Below are 10,536 nucleotides of genomic sequence, written 5' to 3'. Positions count from 1 at the left end.
AGAAGTTGTAATATTCAGCAACATTCTGCACTGGCAGCTTTGCCGCCTGAGGGATGAAATTAGGTTTGTTTTGTCTTGCAGTGGAGCATATATTTGTGATCCACAACTCACCTCAAAGGCCATAGCCAAACTAGCAACAGCAGATTTAGGAGCTGCTGTGATTAAATCAGCTGCAAAGACAAAAGAAACCAGAAATGAGCCTGTTGCTTGCCAGAGGAGCAACAAGAAATGATTAGCAGTAGATTCGGATGTCCCAGGGTCTCTGTGTCTATAACCATACTGGTAAATAAAACTGTGACCAAATGCTTGCTCCTTTTGCCTACATTTCTTTTCCCTCAAGCAAGGCAGCCTCATACAGGTGCATCCTCCCCACCTGTGCTCCTGCCCATCCCTCCCTCAGCACCTGCGACTGCCCTCCTCCCATCTCCGCAGCCCTCCTGGTACATGGGGATCACTCCTGTGGGGCTGAGAGGCGATGCAGAGCCCTGCAGGACAGCTGAACATGGGTGAAGGGAGCCCACAGGGATGGCTGGGGTACAGAGCAATGCTACTCGACTGTTTCAGGCTCTGCATCCATATTCACAGAGAACAGCCATGCTGCTTTTTACAGGTATGCTGAAAGCTTTAGCCCACTGAGAGAGGCCCTTCGGGCTTCTGCACTGCTTTTCTTATTATCTGCACAAAAAGCCAAAGCAGAGCTATTTTCTTTCATTATAGCATGGGTAGTAGGGGATGAAAAATAGCCTGGAAGCCTGTACTCAGGTTTGTCAGCTGAATGAAGTATTCACTCTCATCAAAACTCAGAAATACTCAGAATTAGCTTTGGATCCTCACCTTCCCTAAAACACAAACGTGCTGATGTGAGCCTCTAGGTTAAAACTAGGAAAAAACCCTTGCAGAATTCTTCCCAGAGATTTGGGGAAGGAGGGTTCTTTTCTTCTTTTTCTGTGCTTACATTGCCAAAGCTAAGGTCAAGGAAAATTATTTTGCGTGATTGCAGTTTCTTTGGACAGATATATGAAGTCTGATTTGCCTTTCAGTTCTGAACAAATTGTTCCCTATGTTGCTTTCCATTATGAATATCTTGGGATGTTTGTTTGGTTTCTCCCCGGCTTGCAAATTAAAGAAATAATATAAAAGGAAAAGTATGCTTACTTGTTTAAGCCATCTTTTAATCAACACAGCACAAAAATTACTTCCCTAGACAATTTAAATAGCAGCATTGCAATTCTTATATACCTTTAGATACTGAATTTAATCAAAAAAAATCTAGTTAATGCAGAAAAATACTCCCAAAATAGGCTTTAATGACTGAGGACTTACCAGAAAAATCTTTGGAAATACACAAATGCAATGAAGCGCATTAGAGTTCAAGAATCACAGTCTTAGGAGAACCACCCAAACTCAGAGTTTGTTCATATACCAATGAATGCTACGTAGTCTTGTCATCTTCAGGGAAAATCAGCCTTCGGGTCCTGCTCTGAATAACATCCCTGTTTAAGAAGGGTGCAGCAACAAACACTCAGATCCCACTGAAGTCAACAGCACTTAAATGATATTGGCCTGTGGGTATGTGACTCAGTGCTTTCCTGAGCAGGTGTGGGCTTCATCTGGGCTTAAAAGCATCACCTCACTGAGGGTTTAAATGAACACTGTCAACTTAGTCAGCAGCCGCTGTGAACCAAACCGCAGCATCAGTTTTTAAGAAGAATTCCGTGTTCCTCTATATTCCTCATAAAGGCTAAAGAAATAAAGAAGCGGTGCTTTACTCTTTGCTGATATAAAACCTTCACCTTTATGTTATATGCTGGGACAGCATAAAACATACCTTTCATCCAAGGCCTCCATTGATTCACCTTCAAAAATTCTTAGTTCCATAATTATTAATTTTCCTTGTTACTTTAATATTTGTGCCCTGTTGAACTCCAAATGTCTAAATCAATACGTTTTTATCTTTTAAGCAGCTGACAGAACAGGCATGTATGGGAGCAAAGGTCCTGCCACTACAACTAGTCTCTGCATGCCAAGGTAACTGCTGGACTCTTACATTACTGGTACAGTGACTAAAACGTTTCTAAGCCATCAAACTGATTCAGACATCTTTGAACTGTCCCTATCTAGTAATGAAGTATTATTATTCTACATTACAAATGGGAAGTGAAGCCAAGGGTCCCATCCAACGGGCTTTGAGGCTGGATGTCTCAGTGATTTACTCCAGCCTCCACAGAAAATCAGTGCAGAGCAGGGACTTTCTTACACTCATATTTCTGGCAGGAGTCTAACCCCTTCACATCAACTGCTCAGGGAAGTGAGCAGTATATTTATATTTAGTCCACGCTAATCTACATTTACCTCACAGCCTCCTAACACTGTGAACCTACATATAGTTTAAGAGTCTGTCACAAAGGTTATCTGAAACCTCATTCACTGTGTCGTAGATAAAGCTCTGCTAGCAGATGCAGCTTTGACATAAAGCAGGCAAGAATTTCAGATATGCTTTCCTGAGTGTTTGTAAAAGAGGCTTGAAACTTTGCTACCAGGAGGAAGGAAAGCTTGCAATTGCTTCAGAGTTGCAAATCAGGAGCAATCTCATTACTACTGGTGGCATTGGGCTCATTGGTTTTGGTGGGATGGCAAAGGTACAAAACCAAGGTGAGTCCGGACACAGACCCATCCCTTTCACTAGTAACCCTCAGAAATGGATTGCAATGCAGTTGCAGCTGAGCTCTTTTATGATGCAGTACATACAAGAATATAAAGACGGACAAGCTTTATAGGCTGGAAAAATTACAAGAAGGCTCATGTTCTCAAAAGAATTTGAGAGTTTTAATGTTTTGTCCAGACTGAGACGTCTCCAGAGGTCCAGAGCTCCAGAGAATGATGGGCTCCTGTCTTATGAATCAAAATCTCTATTTTGAAATTCACAGATGGAAGGTCCCAAAATCAAAGTCATTTTCAAATGTCTTGGTCACACTATAACTTCTTGCTCTGTTCTTTCCTTAAGCCTGAGAACTATATCTGGGTTTGTGTGTGTGCATGTACAGATTGGATATAATAGTCAATACCGTATGCTCTAGTCAACATATAACAAGTAATAGTTGCATCGGAACTGTTAGAACAACCTATCCCTTTCTATTTTAGAAATTCTTTTTTTCCTGTATGTAGACAAATGGCCACTTTCCTTCAGGTCATTGCTTGAGGGTCTTTTTTGTACCATGAGGCTATCGATCAATCTGCAGTGATGGTATTGGCCATGCTAAAGCACTTAGCAAGGAGGATCATGTAAAAGTTCCTCTCTTCCAACCTATTCAGATAGAAGAAAAATGAAATATAAATTGAACTTTTTAAGGCTCCATTAAAGGTTTGTCCAAGTTTGAGGAGAAAATTCAGGTCAATTCACCTATCCCTCAAGCATTCCTTAGAGTTCATTAAATTAAAAAAAAAAGAAAAGGCAGTGCAAACTTCTAACAGTTATAAAGGAAAGGATGAAAGCGTCCTTATAAACTAATAAGTGTGTAAAATATCACATAGGGAATCACAGACCCTCTGCTTCTCTTAGCTTGTTTCCTAGAGATGGCTAGCCCTAGCAAATAAATAGAAAAATGGCATTAATCTGTTGTTATATTTTACCCACAAGTCTATTTACTTAATATTTTCTTACTGCAGGAGCTGTAAAATGAAGAAGTTTATGGCTTGTATGAAGCTCAATAAGGATGATGATTCATCTCTAGAACAAATGTTTGGACATAAAAAAAAGGAAGATTCAAGAAATGACGTCTGCCCTAATATAGATCCCTTTGTGAAGAGCACTGTCCCTACCTCCGCCACTGACTGACTCAGCTCACCTTTTCACTGGTGACCAACCAACAGACCACTTATTCCTCTTCTAGATTCTCCTGACACATGTAATGTATAGCGCTGTAAGGCTTCTTCACATTAGTTAATTAAATTTGCCTCAGTCTGCACTCTGGCACTGAGACCTACAGGCACGGACTAGCCCTGTCCGTGCCGTTAAACCCTCCTAGCCTCCAAGAGGCCAAACTGCCTTTTGGGAATTGCTAGCTCCTGAATCACTCCATGAGTTGACTGTGAGCTGTTATTTTCTGTGGGTCACAAGTGTGCCGTTCACGGGCTGTTGCAGCAATAACAATACAGACAATCAGGTGCTTGTGCCCTGGAGCCTTCCCTGGCACCAATTAATTTCCTTGCATAGATGTAGCCATTTGCTCAGCCCAGCTTTCCCCAGGTTCATCAGCTTTTCTTTTTTTTGCATCTCTCAAGAGCCGAAAAGGTTTCCAACAGCTTCCCAACTCTGATTGATCACCTTCATACCAGTAAGGGCAAATCTTTCCTACATGGTAAATAAGAGCATTGTATTTAGGCGTGAACAAGAAGATGACTGGTTTGGGGCCTGAGATCATCACTTATTTGATCTTTTAACAGCTGCAAGAGTTTTAAAGCAAGGCACAGTGAGGGACTGCCAAAAGAAACAGGGTCTGACATTTATGAGCATGGTTCTCACGTATCTCCACCACTGGACAAGGAGAACTAAACCCAGGAGAAGAGAGATCCAGCGGCATGGACATGCTATGGCTATGGCATACACATGACCACAGGAGACCAGTTTACCACCAGTTAACGGTTAGCCCTTGCCAGGTGACCTGCAAAAACTGTCTCTGGGTTTCCCCCTTGCCTGTGTCAAGTACAAAACAAAACACAACAGCTGAATACAGGCAGAAGTTAATGCCTTCTAATTCAGTGGTGGGGAGGACTAAATACTTTCATGAGGTGTGTAAATGCAACTCAGCTGACAAGTGTTAACTCTCTAATCTACAGTAACTCCATCTCTTTGTGTTTCTGCTGACATTCCCTAAGATGAAAAGATATTAAGGGTCTTTTGAGTAAGAACAACATTGAAAAGCAGAAAAAGAGACATCACAGCTCGTGGAGCTGACATCGTGCTTTGAATTCTCATCTACAATCAAGCCAGTTTACAGAGTTTTCTGCCCATGAAGAAAAAGCTAGCAGTACTTTGCATGAGATTTATTTCTCAGTTGCAGTGATACAGCATTATCAAACAATCCTTCCATAAATAAGGATCACATCCACAAGAAGTCTCAACAACTACCCATGAGAAATCTAGAGGAGTAAACATCACAGTAAGGGACTTTAATTAAACCTCTAATATAGCTGAAAGCCAGTTTTGGAAATAAATGTCTGGATTACAAGAACACATTAGATGACTAAGGGAATCCATTCCAATGGAAATGAAATCTTGCGCTTTTAATGGAAAAAAAAAAACCAACTCTTATTTGGAAAATGACAATGACACTTGTGGTACATAAAGTGTCTGGCTTAGCAAGTAATTCGTTGATCTCAGCTACATCATCAGATTGGTAAAGATTCAGAATAAGAATGTGCTTCAGAGTTTCCCAGGATCACAGCAAAAAGTCCTAACCTGCTAAGATACCATGTAGCTCCTACTTCTAGCTAGCTATATGTGCTATATTTCTCATATATATACACATGTATATATATGCGTGAGGTGCTACACATTTGTTATTCTTTGTCTTCTACATGCAGCTCTACAAATAAGAGATACCTATTTCAATGTTGACCTTCATCAACGTTACTTTGGCATTCATAAAAATTCTATTCAGTTTCCTTCAGTACATATTTTCCTATTAATTCACAGTACCTATTAATCTAGGAAGCACTTCATGATTTCTTAGCCATTGACTAATGATTTAAGTTAACACATTGTTCAGTAAGCTTATTTTTAAGTCCTAAGGAGCTTGTTCAGTAAGCTTATTTTTAAGTTCTAAGGAGCTTCTAGATATAAATGAGTGTATCACAGGCTCTGCACTAAGGATATGGCATTCTGGGGAGAATGTTAATGGGACCCCACAGAAAATGACTTTAATGTATTATGTATGGACAAATTGAATTTTTGGAAGGAAACATAAAAAACTAATGAGTAACATTAAGCTTAACATTAAAAAGCAACCATTGTTATCAAGCACTATAAAGGCAACAGCATTATCAGAAGTATCAGAAGTTAGTTACAACTTTATTATGAAAAAAGCTCTATCCCGTTTACAAGTGTTGCAAATTACAAACTTTTTCACTACAATTTTAAACTCTTGTCTCTCTCTTCCCAGCTTTCATAGAATATCTTTCCTCACCTATGTTCTATATCTTCAAGCACCATGTTGACAGCACACCAAATTCCTTTTGCCATAGAACAGCTTTGCTTTCCATTTGACTTGCTGGCCTGGTTTGGAAATTCCTCTCCCTGTCTTGACAAATGAGCATCAATCATCCATCTCCTCAGTTTACCTTGTTCCCATGCCCAGATCACAAACATAGATAACCCTCCTTCTGCTCTTCAGTGTCTCCTGCTGCCCCCTTTCTCTTCCTTCTCATATCACATGCTCATGAAGTTCTCCAGACCTTGCCTCTCTCCACTCTCACTTCTTTTTTCCCTCTCTCCCATTGCAAGGTCTGTCCCCCTGCCCCACAGCACACTCCCACCTCCTGTTTCCTCTGTTCCTCCTCTCCCCAGTCTGGGCAGCACCCTCCATTTTGAATTCATTCCTTTCTCCTCCCTTTCTCCTCCAGTTCTTCAGTTCTGCTACATCCCTAGCCAAAAAAAACCTCTATACTTCTATACTTTAACTGAATCCCATGTTTCCAGAGCTGACAGCTTTTCACCACCTTTGATTCACTTCTTCAGCCATCTTTTCCCTTTCCTTTTCCTCCTCTGTTTCATCCTTCCTAACCATACACTTCTCCTGCTGCACAGAATTTCACCAACTTCTTTTGAATTAAAATTGTCAGATTTTTCACAACTCCTTCCTTTCCTTTTCTTCTCCTTTTGCAGGACAGGTATGACATATAATCTTCATTCTAAGCAGACAAGCATCTCATTAGTTTCTTCCAAGCTTGTCTTTTGATCCAGCTGGCACTCTTTCACTCCCTCTTTATTATTTCTATTTCTCAATTTCCTCAGAATTCTCCACCTTACCATATAAACATCTTTTTAAAAATAGACCATCTTTGACTCCACTCTCCTCTCTACCAGCCATCCCATCCACATTTTTTGTCTGCAAGCGTATTCTGGAGCTCTTCTAATCAAGTGCAGTCTTAAGCCCTCTTTTTCTAACTTCTTTCCTTTGCCCTCCAGTGAAGAAGCCACATTTTTGCCAAAGAAGTCCTTCAAGCGTCATTCCTCTTAAAAGCCAAAACTAACACCATTTGTCACCCTCTTCAACCTGCCTGCAAGACTCTTCCTCTTGGAAAGCTGCTCTCCATGGACTTTGTTTAACTCATCTATGTTTTGATTCTCCTCTTTTCCTCTTTTCCCTCTAACCGCACTTTCAGCATACCTTTCAAACGATTTTCTTCATTCTTCCCTCCAGTTTTCTACAGAAGCTTTCTACACCTGGGCTCTGTCTCTGTTTCTTTTCATGTTGTCTCCAGATAATTCATTTACAGATAATTATACAGATAATCAAGTTCCAGATAATTTCATCTGCAAAATAAATAAATAAAGTACCTGCTCCATGTTTCAGCCATCTGCTTAAGCGTGGCACAGTCAGAGTAGGGCTCTTCATCTTTCCCTCTCACATTTTTTCCTTTTCTCTGTCACTAAGGAAATGCCACTGTCCTTCCTCTTGTCCAGCTCCTCAAGTCCATAGTCTTGGCAGAGCCTTTAGCTTAATCCCCAGTTGATTCTTACTCCCTCTTTTTACTTTACAGTTATAAGTTACACGCTTTTATTCTCATTCATAACCTAAAACACTCCTCCGGGATCTCACCATCTCCCATCTTGACTAACATCATCTTCTACAAATTTGTCAAATATAACATTGCTGCCTATTTCCATTCATAACATTACAGTGAAGAAAACTTTCCTAGCCTTTTGCTCTGAGCATGTGATTTCACTTTTCACAGCCTTCCCCCTCTTCATTCACACCAAACATCAGCTTCTTGTCTTCATTCTTCACAGCTTGTCTCCACAGTATTTATCATCTTTCATATACTCTAAGTGACAGTAACATTTAACACCCATTCCCACAGCACACTTGGCAGGAACAAGCATGCAGGGCCAAAAACAGAAGAGAGGTGAATTAAAATCCCTTGCATGAAGCCAATGGGGTGTGCCCAAGTGCCGACAGAGCCACTTATCCTATCTTTGCTGGTAAGGAAGGGAATTTACTCATCTGTAGCCTGGGGAGCGAAAGAAAGCTTAATTAATGCAAGATAAAGTAGGGAGAGGCATCCCTTCTGAATCAGCCCCTCAGCAGGTGCTAGTGTATGGTGAAGACAGAGTCCAGGAGCCAGCGGCAAAGAGCCACTGGGCTGACATTGGCAGCATTGCTCTGTGTCCAGTTATAAAATATCCATCAGCCCTCAGTAGTATTCCTGAAAAGCTAAAGATGGAAATGACTGAAACTCAAAGATGTGTTGGTAACAGAGAGCTCAGGTACAGGACTCTGCAACGGAGTATGCCAAATAATCTCCAAATACTCAAACATAACAGCTCAGTACCGCTGGCAGGTAAATTTTTCCCAGAATCAGAGCTGAGTCAATGCCTACAACCAAAAGGGTCTTTCTTACAAAAATATTCTACAAAGCCGTTAGCATGTCGGCCTCCTAGTCTTTCTTTTGAACTGTCCTCCTAAAAATATTCACAGAAGGCAGTCACCAGGCATGGACGCATAAGGTAGCTGAAAGAAAAGAGACTCTGTTCATCCCACCCCGTTTGAGCAGAACTGTGCAGTGCACACAGCCTGTCCACTCATTCGTCCCTCCTTACTCAGATCAGTGCTATTCACCTGCCTGCACTTCAATGTCTGCTGCACATTTGGGGAGAATTTAGAGTCCAGTTTTGAAAGCGCCTTCCTCTCATCCTCTAGGTCCAGTCTGAAACTTTTATACCAACAAATGACAGCATTTGAGACTTCAGCTACCTAATCTGTAGATGCATGCAGATAGAAAACTATGAGAGCTAAATACGGTCATTTGACCTTGAAAATTTTCTAGCGTCAATTTCCATTCGTTTGTCCCTTAATAGCAAACTGTCTGGGCATTTGGGTTAAAAAGCCTTATACACAGAAATGGGCATTTTGTCCATATAGAGACTAAATAAACCTCAAAGGTTTGCCCTCCTTAAGTTGTGACGGTAATGTTTTTCATTAACTTTATTTCTTTCTGATATGTATATTTTTACCATATAACAGAATGGACAAAAACTAGGATTGCCCTTATGGTATCCAAAGAGCCATGCTTTTCAAGCAGAGAAGCCCAATCTGTTTCTGTAAGCCCTGTGCCAATCAAGTTGCTTATAAATCCATATTTTTTAAAAAGGAGAAGAAAATGAGCAAATCTCCCTGACTACATCTTCACAGAAAGCTTAGGCCCCTCTCCAGCTTCAAAAGGTACCCTTAACAGGCTTGTATCCTGTAGAGACAGCTCCTAGAAACTCAGGTGCAGCCTGCGGCGCTGGCCAGCTGTGCCCGTGAACAAAGCCAGGCTCCAGGCACTGCAGCTCACGCGGGGTGGATGAGAAAAGCCCCTGCCTTCCCATTTCTCCCGGGTGATAAGTGAAACTGCTTGCAAACAGCAGGACTTCACGCCAGCTGAATCCCCCTTCTACAGCAATATTGCAGACGCTCCTGTTTTCTAAGGTCTTGCTAGTTTGGAACACTATGGTTTTAGTTATCTCTTCTACTTTACAGGGTGACCAGGAAGATTTATCAGCAATTTAGTGTGGAGAGAAAAGGGGCAGGGGCAGTGGGCTGTCAATGTTAGACTATTAGACAAGAACACATCCCCCACGAGCGTCGTGCCTTCAGAAAAAACATGGAGGGCCTCCCTGCAAAGATCATTACAGCAACTGAGTCTGAAGAAATATGCCTCCCTCAGGACTCTTCTTACAGCTGTCAAAGTTATGAGGGCCACACACTGCCATTATTAATGTGGTGTGTTTAATTAGCACATACATGTTGTGTTGTATTTTTTTTTAAATCCTACAAAACTACATGCACCGTACAAACTCCCTGCATTAAAATGACAAAATAAATTGTGTGTTCATTCGGCAGCAAGTTGTGCCAGTAACACACTGCAGAAAAAAGGTTGAAAACGAGAGAGAGAGAGAAAAAAATAAACGGGAAACTAAAATAAAGAGTTACTGAAGGCAGGGAAGGAGTTAATCGGCTTCTTCTTAGGGCACTAAAAATTGAAGGAAGATTTCAAGGCATTAACAGAGCTAGCACTTCTGGAATGTAAAATAGCATTCGTATTACACAGCTCAATACCATGCTAGGAATCGATATTCTCTGAAATGCAGGAGAATTTAAGAAGGTCGTTGCTTTGTGTAATCATGGTCCTTTCGGTAGTGCTTTCCCATGGGATTCCCAGACTGATAGTTTCTTATGGAGGGTTGACAACTTTTCTTCTTAACGAATATGAAGGTTCTCTCAGGTCAATGGCAAGATAATGGGGAAAGGAATATTTCCAGATCCCAGGTTC

The 10,536-nt window shown here is 41.1% G+C and overlaps 1 long non-coding RNA gene across 1 annotated transcript; it reads left to right on the top strand.

Annotated features, from left to right (window-relative positions):
• Window positions 1–478: 478 nt before the first annotated feature.
• On the top strand, window positions 479–4,228 carry LOC148057380 (uncharacterized). Its single transcript, XR_015705655.1, has 3 exons — window positions 479–610; window positions 1,965–2,028; window positions 3,667–4,228. It is a non-coding gene; the product is annotated as an uncharacterized LOC148057380 (long non-coding RNA).
• The last annotated feature ends 6,308 nt before the right edge of the window (window positions 4,229–10,536 follow it).

Source organism: Nipponia nippon, unplaced genomic scaffold (assembly GCF_047370975.1).
Source record: "Nipponia nippon isolate SJK-2023a ecotype South Korea unplaced genomic scaffold, ASM4737097v1 scaffold_1, whole genome shotgun sequence".
Lineage (NCBI taxonomy): Eukaryota > Metazoa > Chordata > Aves > Pelecaniformes > Threskiornithidae > Nipponia > Nipponia nippon.
The sequence above is the reverse complement of the archived record's forward strand: the minus strand, read 5'-3'. Positions and strand labels throughout refer to the sequence as shown.